General features: G+C 40.1%; 1 pseudogene across 1 annotated transcript; it reads left to right on the top strand.

The window, feature by feature from the left end:
- The first annotated feature begins 670 nt into the window (after positions 1 to 670).
- LOC309550510 lies at positions 671 to 2,221 on the top strand (annotated as a pseudogene). Its single transcript has 2 exons — positions 671 to 996; positions 1,337 to 2,221. The product of its transcript is annotated as an uncharacterized misc_RNA (transcript).
- Positions 2,222 to 13,692: the final 11,471 nt, after the last annotated feature.

Genomic DNA, 13,692 nt, shown 5'->3' with positions numbered 1-13,692 from the left:
TTATGTGTCCTATGGAAAAATAAATAAATAAATAAATAAATAAATAAATGTATTCACTAACAGTGATGCGTGTAAAAAACAACGGTGAATTCATGCGGGTCTGAGAACATAAAAAGTTATTTAGAAATTATATATGGGTGTGTGCAAATCTACTGGACCTGTGGTTAGAATAAAGTGATTGTGTGCATGTGGATAACAAAGTGAAAAGATGTGTATATGATACAATAATAGATAAAAATGGCTATGTAAAATATATCTTTAAAACAGAATCAAGATATGAACTCTCATAAACATCTTATCTCATTAATAAATAAGATAAAAATTCATGCTCATGCCCATAAAATACATGTATGACTACATAGGTGAGTGTACAAAGTGCATTCTACACAGGTGACAAATATACCTCCCAGTAGATAAGTGCAGCGGTGCAATATTTAGGCACCTTACACACGATACTCCTGTTCGAGCATCTACGTTTTCTGGCGTAATTGTAATGCGCGCATTTTCGCGCATTTGCGCGCATTTTCGCAAATGCGCGTAATTGCGTGCAAATTTATTCTAGCGTTCTTGATATGCAAATTAGCAAATTAGCATTTTTGGCGCAATTTTCCCTCCTACTCCAGTGTTGGGTATCTGCAGCTGTGTCAGGCTTTTTGTTTTGCTCTTGAATATGGAATTCCTGGATAATTTAATGATTGCAGGTATTTTTCTGTTCCTGATGAGGAAAAGAAGACAGCAGAGGCAGTTGGAAGAAAATCGAAGACGTCGCCGTCGTTACTGGGCACATCCGTTGGTGTCACAACGTCTGACACGGGGATTTTTTGCTGCTCGGTATGAAGGCCTTCGCACTTATCCAGAGAAGTTTTTTAATTTTACACGAATGTCCATCTCCACATTCGATGCACTGTTGCATATTCTGACACCGAGACTGACAAGGATGGATACCAACATGAGGAGAAGTGTGTCCCCTGAAGAGCGACTACTTGTCACACTCAGGTATGTTGTGATGTATGTTAAAACTTTACGAAATTTATTTGCACAAGCAGTCCCTACCCAAATGCAAAACTAGTCAAAAACTGTCTTCAGTAGAGAAAACAATGTCAGTGGCCTCCACAGTCCTGTTAGGAGGTCATATAATTGATGCCCAGTTATGTCATGGATGAAACTGATTAACTACCCCCTCTGCTACTTAACTGACCCGATTAATATCCCAGGAGTTTAACTTGATGCTATACTGTCATGTTCCTTTCATTTTTTGGATCATTGTATATAAACACACACACACACACACACACATATAGACAAAAAAACAATAACGTATTATTATATTCCACAGGTTCCTTGCGACTGGACAGAGTTTCTCTTCCTTGCATCATTATTTTCTGCTCGGTGTGACAACAGTAGCCAAGATAGTCCGTGAAACGTGTCACGCGATGTGGGAGGAGCTGCATGATGTTGTGATGCCGCAACCCACAGAGGAGCTTTGGCAAAAGGTGTCTGAGGAATTTTGGCAAAAGACACAATTCCCAAACTGTATAGGTGCCCTGGATGGCAAGCACATTCGTGTGAGAATGCCTGCAAAGTCAGGATCAAAATATTTCAATTTTAAAAAATACTTTTCAATTGTGCTTCTGGGGCTAGTTGACGCCAACCTGCGCTTTATTTATATTGATGTTGGGGCCTACGGGATTTCTGGTGATTTTCCAGAATATTTCGTCAATCCGCAATGGGACGAAGACTACATGAAGGACGTTTGCATATCCCCCCTAGGAGGCCACTACCTGGAACCACAGGACCAAGCCTTCCTTTCGTTATTGTTGCTGATGAGGCGTTTGGACTTTCCGAAAACATAATGCGTCCTTATGGTGGACACGGATTAAGTCACGCACAAAAAATATACAATTATCGGCTTAGCCGTGCCCGTAGGATGGTTGAGTGTGCTTTCGGAGTTTGCTCTTCAAAGTGGCGTGTGCTCTTATCCGCCATGCAGTTGGATGTCGAGAATGCCATCAAGGTAGTATTGGCTTGCTGTGTACTCCACAATTATGTCATTGAAAAAGAAAATATATCACCAGACACAGAACATCTTTCCACACAGCAAGAAAGTGTGCAGTTTGTGGGCTTGCGGCCTCCAACACATGCATTGCATATAAGACAGGCCTTTGCAGATTTCTTTGTGTCAGAGGAAGGACAAGTTACTTGGCAGAATGATCACATTTGACTGATTGTTGTGGTACTTTCTGAATTGCAAAATTCACAAATAAAGAAAACATTAGGGGTTAAGTTGTTGTCATCTCTGATTTTTTTTCTTTTTTTTGTATGCAGTTCTGGAACCCATGACCATGTGAACTTGTGAACAAGTGTGTAGCATGAACAAGCACTTTCTAGATCAGTGTTTCTCAACTCCGGTCCTCAGGGCACACAGGCCAGGTTTGCAAGAAAACTGAAATACATCACAGGTGATATAATTTTCTGCTCAGTGATTGCAGTATTCTAGTCTACATCTCCCCAAGGCAATACTTAAAATCTGGCCTGTTAGTGTGCCCTGAGGTCCGTAGTTGAGAAACACTGTTCTAGATCATACTAGCTCATTATGCCTTTGTCTTTCAGGTTAGTGATCTCAAAACTGTGGGCTGGGTGCCAGATTGAAGCCCTTTGCTTTGCTGTATCCACCCCTTTGGGATGATTTTCCTGACAGCAATAAGGCACCATTACTCACAATGACATCCAGGCACTATCCATCCTACTGACACCGCTGTAGGGCGCTATACCACCTGCTAAAACCAAAAATGGGACCCTATTCCTCCGGTGAAAACCAATGATGGGGCATTCTTACTCCCATTGATGCTGGTACATTTTCTACAATTACTGGCCACAGTACAGCCCCCCACAAAAGTCTGAAGGACAATACATAGGCCCTTATAGGAAAAAAATATTCAATAGACAGAAATGGAAAACAAAAATGTTTTATTTTTTTTTAAACTTAGCCGCCACACAATGTACGGCAACAGTGCAAACGTAATGCCATTATGGCATACAACCGCCACACAATGTATGGCAACAGTGCAAACATAATGCCATTATGGCATACAACTAAAGTGCATAAATCTTCCATACAACTAAAGTGCATAAAACATCCAAATCAAACTCTATAGATTTTGATAAACACCATACTGGGAGGATCCAGATGTATCAGAACTCAGAGCAGGGTCCATGGATACTTGGGAGGTTGGCACTGGATGGCGGAGGGGAGTAGTCGGATATGATGAAGTGTGGTAGGTAGGTTGATGGGTACGCTGGGGGTAGGTTGAGTAGCCATGTAAAGTGGGTGAAGAATAGGTTGAGCTGGGGCAGGGTGGGTCTGTGATCAGTGACATCCGCGGAGGTGTAACATGTCTCCTATCAGCTGTTCTGCAGGCCACCAAATATGTGTAAATGTCATCGGTAACCTGCAATGCCAGTTGCTCAGGAAGATCTTGGATCATGGGCAGGATACTGCGGCAGAATGCTACCCATCTATTATTAATATTTTGAAAAAGATCTGAAGTAGCACTTGACTGCTTGGCTTTCATGTCCCTCATAAATTCGATAAATTCGGATTCCATAGAGGATCGTGGTTGCGGCTGCTGCTGTTGTTGACGACGTCTCCGCTGTGGTCTTGTAGGTATCTCCTCATCTTCTATTTGTGATCTGTGTGTTTGTTCTTCTGATGCAGTTTCCTAGTGGGGTAAAAAAATTAAAAAAATTAATAAGAGTAGATAGGGAAAGATATTATGAGAGAGGGATGGGAGGGGGGAGAGACACAGTGAGGGAGAGCGAGAGAGATGGGGGGGGAGAGCGAGAGAGATGGGGGGGAGAGCGAGAGAGAGAGATGGGGGGAGAGAGAGCGAGAGAGATGGGGGGGAGAGAGAGCGAGAGAGATGGGGGGGAGAGAGAGCGAGAGAGATGGGGGGAGAGAGAGCGAGAGAGATGGGGGGTAGAGAGCAAGAGAGAGATGGGGGGTAGAGAGCAAGAGAGAGATGGGGGGTAGAGAGCAAGAGAGATGGGGAGGGAGAGCGAGAGAGATGGGGAGGGAGAGCGAGAGAGATGGGGGGAGAGCGAGAGAGATGGGGGGAGAGAGAGATGGAGATGGAGAGTAAGAACGTGAGTGTGAATGAGACAGAGAGAAAAAGAATAATAGTGGAGTGAGCATGAGAAAAATATACAATAAAATACCTGCACACTGTGCCTAGGAGACAGTGACACCTCTTCAGACTGTGGAGGCAGAATTGGTTCTGCATTGTCCACAGAGGGACATACCTCACTTCCAGAACCCTCATCGTAATCCTCACACTCCTCTCCACTCCAGCTGCTTGTAGTTCTGAGAAAATATGAAAAAGAAAGTGCATTTACCCCATTTCCTCATTACACATAGCATTATTATGTTATATACTTACGGTCTTGACTCCATTACACGCTTCAAAAAGGCAAGTTCACTTGAATAAGGATGCCGCTTGCGACGACCATGACGTGCTGGAGCACCGCTGCGAACTGTTTGTTCATCATTAAGATCACGCCTATAGCGGTCTCGTAGGGATTTCCAGCGAATGGCAAAATCATCCACTAAAGTAAAAATAAATGTGATGTGATGTAATGTGTGTCAGCTCTGTGTGCTACACTATTGAATAAAATTCACATGTCAATAGGCCTTAATACTTACTTCGTTTTTGCTTTTGTTTCCAGCTTAGGATTTCCCAATTCTGTGTCAGCCTCTTGCTGATCTCCTCCCATGCTTTCTTCTTGCGATATCTGTCCGAATAGTGGACATGTGCATTGTCCCACAGGACTGGGTGTTCCTGCACTGCAGCAATGAGGTCTGACTGCGGGACATCTTTGGCATGGGCCATGGGTTAGGAGCTGGAGTGCTTCTCTGTGCTTCTCTGTGGCAATGGTGGCTGGACAGGAAGTTACTCTGGAAGGACAGGAAGTTAAACTTTGAACTTTGAAGCCAAACCCTTTGAATATGCAAATGTGTGTTGTAAGCTCATTTGAGCGCATTCGCGAATATTCGCGCGTATTTGCGCGTATTCGCGCGCATCGGGCGTAAATTACTGACCAAAAATGCAGATTTTTCTATTCTGTTCTTACTGAAGAATAAGCGGCGCTCAATTACGCGGCTGTGTGCATAGGCACATAAGAATGAATGGGCTCTATTTTAGCACAGAAAAAAAAAATGCTGTACTGAGCATTTTTAAGCTGCAGTGTGCAAGAGGCCTTAAAAGGTGAAAACTGTGTAAACCCAGCATAAACAAATAAAGTTCACTATATATTCAATTGTTCCAGGTGTCATGCAATCAGAGCTGGTAAGAAAGTCTGAAGAAGTCCTAGGGATGTATAGTCCATATAAAGATGGTTAAAGTGCTCTTTTTTCTATATAGCCGGAGTGCAGTGAGTGGGCAGAAGGTAAGGTGCTCCCCTGCTCGTGGAGTCCTGCGCTTACCAGATTTCCGTACCCCTACAGGGGTAAATGGCAGGTCGATATTGGGGATCGCTCCCATACACCGGCAACCTGGTCCGTTCCTATCCCTCCCGACTCCACTCGGTTCCACTCCGCACTTCAATAGGTATATGGCTTACAGCATCAATGTGTTAAGGAAAAGCTCCAGTGCAATTCCCAGGTATGAAAAAGGAAAAGAAGCCTCCAATAGTGAAGAGTCGCCTTAAAAACTTTTTATTCAAATAAAAATATACATGTACTCACATAGATTTACAACATATGGCATAGGGTCCGCAACTTCCTCGTTCGCGGTGCACGCCTGGGATTAGCGTGCATGCCAGCCGCCGGATGTGCGTTCCGAGCCTCGGGATCGTTCAGACGGAAGTGATGTGGTCACGCTCTCGACGCGTTTCATCACACTGACGTCATCTGGAGAAGCGTCGACCACGTCCATTCCGTCTGCTTAAGTATTGAATGGTTACCAGGCAACTCGGCCGGGGGATGTCCGATTGTTTATTGTTCGGCCAATTGGCGCGGAGGATGGTTTAATGTCATATGTTACTAGGCAGAAGTGATTTGATTAAGAATAGTTTTAGAATTTTCTCGTTCTACAACCAATTAGGAAAATGGGAGGATTGGTATAATCTGTTGCTAGGCAGCATTGAATAGTTTTAATCTTAAAAAGTAGGCTGGTGGACAAAAAGGTAAACAAAGAGATACCCATCTAAAGGGGAATAAAATTTAATATATATTTCTTATATGGAGCATGGTATATATTATACCTCCAATTGTAAAAATGCTAGTATAATGTATACATATGATGATGGATTGATTAAAAATAGGGGTATTTGATGTCATACTAAAACTTTTAAATGTCCAGAAAAATCATGTCCTTAAAAAATTCATTAAAAAGGGGAATTGATTAATAAGGCTATCCGAGTAAAAAATATTCATCAAAAAATATATGTTTTGTGTATATTAAAAAATAATAATTTAAAACCAGTGGTCTGGTAAGCACTCAATATCATATTTGTTACATTATTGACAAGTATCATAAAAGGATATAAATACAAATATTACACATACCCTAATCATTCCTAAGGCATGTGTTAAATGATGTGTAAACTAAGCATCGCTTTTCCTGAGTTGTTTTCTATATATGTGGCAAAAAAATAAATAAATAAATAACCGATATATTTATATTGTGTAAGTAAATATAGAAATCTATATATGTGACAAAAAATTCAACCGATATATTTTTAGTAAGTAAATATAGAAATCAGTAATATTAAGCGGGCGGACAATATGTATATAATTTCGACCCTTTGATATTATCTCTAATATTGGGGTCAATATATGATGTATATATATGTACATGGTAGGAGTTGTTTGATGGTTGTTACTTTCCGGATATTCATATGGAAAGAGTGGCAGTGATATGCAGATAGAAAACAAAGGGAAGTGTCTATGAAAATAGAGCTTATCTAAACTTAGGCCCAGTGTAAGTATATTCCCAGAATAATCGTGCACCAAATGTTAATTCCTATTTTTCTATACCGAAGAAACTATACTCATAAAAAAGTTAACTATTTCAAGGTGGAGACCCTAAAATAGTGTGTATATCGGAATATATGTCCTCCTAAAAAGGTGTATTCAAAGATATTTGAAAAATAGGTTAGTGGTTAGTGATAAAATGGTTAAAAATAATTTAATAGTTAGAAATAAAACAGTTCAAGTCTATATCGAGGTTCAACCCTCCAGGTTGGAGTGATTCCAGTTGAAAAATCCATTTTGTCTAGTTTTTAGAGATTTTCCTCGTTTTATTCTCTCCCCTCCAATGTGCTCTTATGGTGGCGATGCCATAAAACAATAATCCCTTTGGATTTTTGTTATGCGTTTCAAGGAAGTGTCTGGATAGACCATGTTTTGGGAAGCCATTCTTGATGTTTTTTATGTGTTCTCTTATACGTACATACAACGGTCTGGTGGTTCTACCCACGTATTGTTTATGGCAAGGGCACTCAATAACATAAGTAACGTGGGTGCTGGAGCACGTTATCAGTTCGTTAATTTAAAATTTCCGTTTATTGACAAAGGATCTAAATTCCGTCATTTTCCTTGGTTGTGATGTATTGTTTCTGCATGCAAGGCACTTCCTGCACCTTATGAATCCTTTTATGTCGGGGAAGATTTTCGTTTGCTTCGGTGGGTCTATCACATTATGGACTCACCTGTTTCTAAGTGCAGGTGCTTTTCGGTAGATAAACTTAGGTTTACTGGGTAAAATCTTGGCCAAAGTCCTGTCTGATCTTAAAATCGGCCAATATTTTTAAAAAATGTTTTCCATTTGTTTATGTTGGTTGTTAAAACCGGTGATAAAAGCAAGGTCAAATTCATTATTGTTGTTTTTGGGTTTCTCAATCAGTAGTTCTTCCCTTCGCATATTCTTAACTTTATACAATATACAATCGGACATCCCCCGGCCGAGTTGCCTGGTAACCATTCAATACTTAAGCAGACGGAATGGACGTGGTCGACGCTTCTCCAGATGACGTCAGTGTGACGAAATGAGTCGAGAGCGTGACCACTTCACTTCCGTCTGAATGATCCCGAGGCTCAGAACGCACATCCGGCGGCTGGCACACACGCTAATCCCAGGCGTGCACCGCGAACGAGGAAGTTCCGGACGCGCTATATGTTGTAAATCTATGTGAGTACATGTATATTTTTATTTGAATAAAAAGTTTTTAAGGCGACTCTTCACTATTGGAGGCTTCTTTCCCTTTTTCATACCCGGGAATTGCACTGGAGCTTTTCCTTAACACATTGATGCTGTAAGCCATATACCTATTGAAGTGCGGAGTGGAACCGAGTGGAGTCTGGAGGGATAGAAACGGACCAGGTTGCCGGTGTATGGGAGCGATCCCCATTATCGACCTGCCATTTACCCCTGTAGGGGTACGGAAATCTGGTAAGCGCAGGACTCCAGGAGCAGGGGAGCACCTTACCTTCCGCCCACTCACTGCACTCCGGGCTATATAGAAAAAAGAGCACTTTAACCATCTTTATTTGGACTATACATCCCTAGGACTTCTTCAGACTTTCTTACCAGCTCTGATTGCATGACACCTGGAACAATTGAATATATAGTGAACTTTATTTGTTTATGCTGGGTTTACACAGTTTTCACCTTTTAAATATTGCACCGCTGCACTTATCTACTGGGAGGTATATTTGTCACCTGTGTAGAATGCACTTTGTACACTCACCCATGTAGTCATACATGTATTTTATGGGCATGAGCATGAATTTTTATCTTATTTATTAATGAGATAAGATGTTTATGAGAGTTCATATCTTGATTCTGTTTTAAAGATATATTTTACATAGCCATTTTTATCTATTATTTTATCATATACACATCTTTTCACTTTGTTATCCACATGCACACAATCACTTTATTCTAACCACAGGGCCAGTAGATTTGCACACACCCATGAATGAACGCATGAATTCACTGTTGTTTTTTACACGCATCACTGTTAGTGAATACATTTATTTATTTATTTATTTTTTTCATAGGACACATAATTGTAGTGCTGATTTTGCACACACATACCACACATACTGTGCGTTTTTTTCCCCTCACCACACTCTGTACATGTCCAATCTTGGGACTGTACATATCTATTCACCTTATACACACACAATATTTATTGTACAATTGTCTTATCTCACTTTGGACTAAAGCAGCCCAATTCAGATTTCCCATTATCTGACCTCCATCTAGGCAGCGCCAATCACTTCCCCCTGGACATACATACTTGATGTTACCCTTCTAGGGCTGCATCTCTTGAAGTGGACAGCAGCATGACATGGAAAAGCAACTCAGAGTCTGGTGGGACATCTCCACATTGGAGATGTACAGCAAAGAAAAGATGACACCAAGGAGACTAAGATGGGAGGTTCACCCCAATGATGCCCTCACAGATGAGGGACTAATGGATGAATGGTACCACTTTTTCAACAGATGCGAAATCGAACTACTAAAACAAATTATAGGAAGGAGAAAATTCAAACTAAGAGAAATAGAAGAGAGGATCACTAATTTGAAGACCCTCTTGACTCCGTTTGCAGACACCAACGACTATAAGAAAAAAGAAAGAGAATTGCATACCTATATTGCTAAATATGACACAGAGGTACAGAAAAAGAAGCAAAAGAAGTTTATTAGGGACACGTTGGACTATAAAAATAACAAAGTCTATAAATGGCAAACATCACTAGGAGAAGAAGCAATGGAAGTACAAGATTCAGTACCGGCCTATCTATCAAGGGAAACCACTCCAGATGAAGACGAGGGAGAACGTGATGAAGAATCCACTACACCTATGACCAGGACACCGGCCACACCCTTTCCCAGAACACCCCAGGAATTGGTATTTAGGCCTGCAAGGCCAAACAGAGAACCAGGACCCAATGCCACCCGACAAGATAGGAATCAGCGGGAACCCCCTCCCAGACCCCCCAGGACCCCAAGGGAACCCAGGAATATAAGATATGACAACACAGGATATGAAACACAGAGGGATCAGAGGGATGCCAGATTCCTGAACCGGGAATACATATCTCCATATTATCGAATCCCTACCTATAATAGATTCTCACCACTGGGGAACAGAAGAAATTTCACACCTAGGGAGGAAGGATGGAATGATAGGAGACATATTTTTCAAAGGAACAATCGTGGAAGACCCCCGAGACAACAGTGGTGGCACTATCGTCCAGGAGGACCAGGAGGAACGAGACACCCGGGCTATATGGACAACCGATGGAGACAAGACCACGACAACAATCCTGGACCAGGATACACGGGCAACCGTTGGAGACAGGACCACGAGAAACAACCTCGGACCAGGATACATGGGCAACCGTTGGAGACAAGATCAAGGCTACAACTTCAGACAGAATTTCCAGAGAGGGGGAATGAACCAAGATTCTGGGAGGCAGAATTTTGGGAACGGGGAATGGAGAGGAGGAAACGTACAAGGGGCAAACGGGGGGCAGAAAGAAAAAGAAGGCGCAAGTTTTAGGGAAGGGTATTTTTAATTTGAGTAGGGTTATTTTTAGTAAAGAAGAACTTGAAGTTTTAGACCTCAGGCTTAAGTATGCACCAAGAAAAGATATGGACAAATTTGAGACCTATATTGATGTACAAAAATTTATTAGGAAGTTAAACATAAAAAAAATTTTAGTTTAAAGGGGACACAAAGTCAAACTACCAATACACATTTTAAACACACCAACCTTAGAAACAGATCAAATTTTAATCCTAAAGTTCCTAACAATGAGTGCACTAATGCTTTTAAAAAAATGGTCCAACACGAGATAAAGAGTTTAAATATAGAAAGTAAGAACAATAAAAGGATCTGGAAAACCATAAAAAAACTGGAGGACAATAAACACGTGGTCATCCGCCCCGCGGACAAAGGGGGGGGGGTCTGGTAATCCTAAATAAAGAGGATTGTGAAGAAGAGATGCGCAATTTGATAATGACCCCGGATACCTACCAGAAGTTGAGAACGAACCCCATGAAGGAGTATAAGAAAAAACTAGGGAGGTATATAGAAAAAGGAAAAAAATTAGGAATCTTAACAGATAAAGAAGCAAAATATCTGATTCCATCCTCATCCAAGACACCTGTGATGTATTATCTCCCTAAGATCCATAAACGACTAGAAAACCCCCCGGGCAGACCCATCATCAGTGGGGTAGACTCACTCTTCTCAAGACTTGGGGAGTACTTGGATCAATACCTCCAGCCATTGGTACCAAAAGGGAAATCCTATCTAAAAGACAGTGCACAACTCATAAGGGAACTACAAAACCTGGAAGTAGATGAACAGTGTTTTCTAGTTACAGTGGACGCCAACTCACTGTATACGAGCATCAAGCAAAAAGACTGAATTAAAGGGGTAGAGAGAGCATTACATGAGGACTCTAATCTTAAACAAACACAGATAAATAATATTTTAGAAGGACTGCAATTGGCTATGTCTAGTAATTACTTTTGGCATTCGAGTAATTTCTATGTTCAAACTAGGGGAGTCGCTATGGGGGCTAGATACGCCCCTAGCGTAGCTAATTTATTTATGAACCTATTAGAAGATGAACTTATTTATACTACGCATAGACCCCACCTGAGTTTTTACCGCAGATATATAGATGACATTTTTATGGTATGGAAGGGACCACCAGATACACTAGATGCTTTTATCAACGAACTGAATAACAACAAGTATGGGATCAAATTTACGAGTAACCACGATCTAGGACAAGTGGACTTTTTAGACTTACAAATTTTTAAAGACAATGATAAACTGACCACACAGACTGTTTTTAAACCGACCGATAAGAATGGGTACATCCCTACATCAAGTTGTCACCATCCTAAATGGAAACAGAACATACCGAAGGGACAGTACATGAGGTTGAGAAGAAATTGTGGCAGAATTGAGGAATATGATACACAAGCGAAAGTACTCACTGAGAAATTTATAGAAAAAGGATACGATAGGAAAACATTAGAGTCTATTATGGCTAAAGTTAAGAATATGCGAAGGGAAGAACTACTGATTGAGAAACCCAAAAACAACAATAATGAATTTGAACTTGCTTTTATCACCGGTTTTAACAACCAACATAAACAAATGGAAAACATTTTTTAAAAATATTGGCCGATTTTAAGATCAGACAGGACTTTGGCCAAGATTTTACCCAGTAAACCTAAGTTTATCAACCGAAAAACACCTGCACTTAGAAACAGGTTAGTCCATAATGTGATAGACCCACCGAAGCAAACGAAAATCTTCCCTGACATAAAAGGATTCATAAGGTGCCGGAAGTGCCTTGCATGCAGAAACAATACATCACAACCAAGGAAAATGACGGAATTTAGATCCTTTGTCAATAAACGGAAATTTAAAATTAACGAACTGATAACGTGCTCCAGCACCCACGTTACTTATGTTATTGAGTGCCCTTGCCATAAACAATACGTGGGTAGAACCACCAGACCGTTGTATGTACGTATAAGAGAACACATAAAAAACATCAAGAATGGCTTCCCAAAACATGGTCTATCCAGACACTTCCTTGAAACGCATAACAAAAATCCAAAGGGATTATTGTTTTATGGCATCGACACCATAAGAGCACATTGGAGGGGAGAGAATAAAACGAGGAAAATCTCTAAAAACGAGACAAAATGGATTTTTCAACTGGGATCACTCCAACCTGGAGGGTTGAACCTCGATATAGACTTGAACTGTTTTATTTCTAACTATTAAATTATTTTTAACCATTTTATCACTAACCACTAACCTATTTTTCAAATATCTTTGAATACACCTTTTTAGGAGGACATATATTCCGATATACACACTATTTTAGGGTCTCCACCTTGAAATAGTTAACTTTTTTATGAGTATAGTTTCTTCGGTATAGAAAAATAGGAATTAACATTTGGTGCACGATTATTCTGGGAATATTCTTACACTGGGCCTAAGATAAGATAAGCTCTATTTTCATAGACACTTCCCTTTGTTTCCTATCTGCATATCACTGCCACTCTTTCCATATGAATATCCGGAAAGTAACAACCATCAAACAACTCCTACCATGTACATATATATATACATCATATATTGACCCCCAATATTAGAAATAATATCAAAGGGTCGAAATTATATACATATTGTCCGCACGCTTAATATTACTGATTTCTATATTTACTTACTAAAAATATATTGGTTGAATTTTTTGTCACATATATAGATTTCTATATTTACTTACACAATATAAATATATCGGTTATTTTTTATTTATTTTTTTTGCCACATATATAGAAAACAACTCAGGAAAAGCGATGCTTAGTTTACACATCATTTAACACATGCCTTAGGAATGATTAGGGTATGTGTAATATTTGTATTTATATCCTTTTATGATACTTGTCAATAATGTAACAAATATGATATTGAGTGCTTACCAGACCACTGGTTTTAAATTATTATTTTTTAATATACACAAAACATATATTTTTTGATGAATATTTTTTACTCGGATAGCCTTATTAATCAATTCCCCTTTTTAATAAATTTTTTAAGGACATGATTTTTCTGGACATTTAAAAGTTTTAGTATGACATCAAATAC

The sequence above is a fragment of the Pelophylax lessonae genome (genome assembly GCF_965119305.1).
Source record: "Pelophylax lessonae genome assembly, chromosome: 3".
Taxonomy (NCBI): Eukaryota; Metazoa; Chordata; class Amphibia; order Anura; family Ranidae; genus Pelophylax; species Pelophylax lessonae.
Note: the sequence above shows the minus strand (reverse complement) of the source record. Positions and strands in the feature narration are given on the sequence as shown.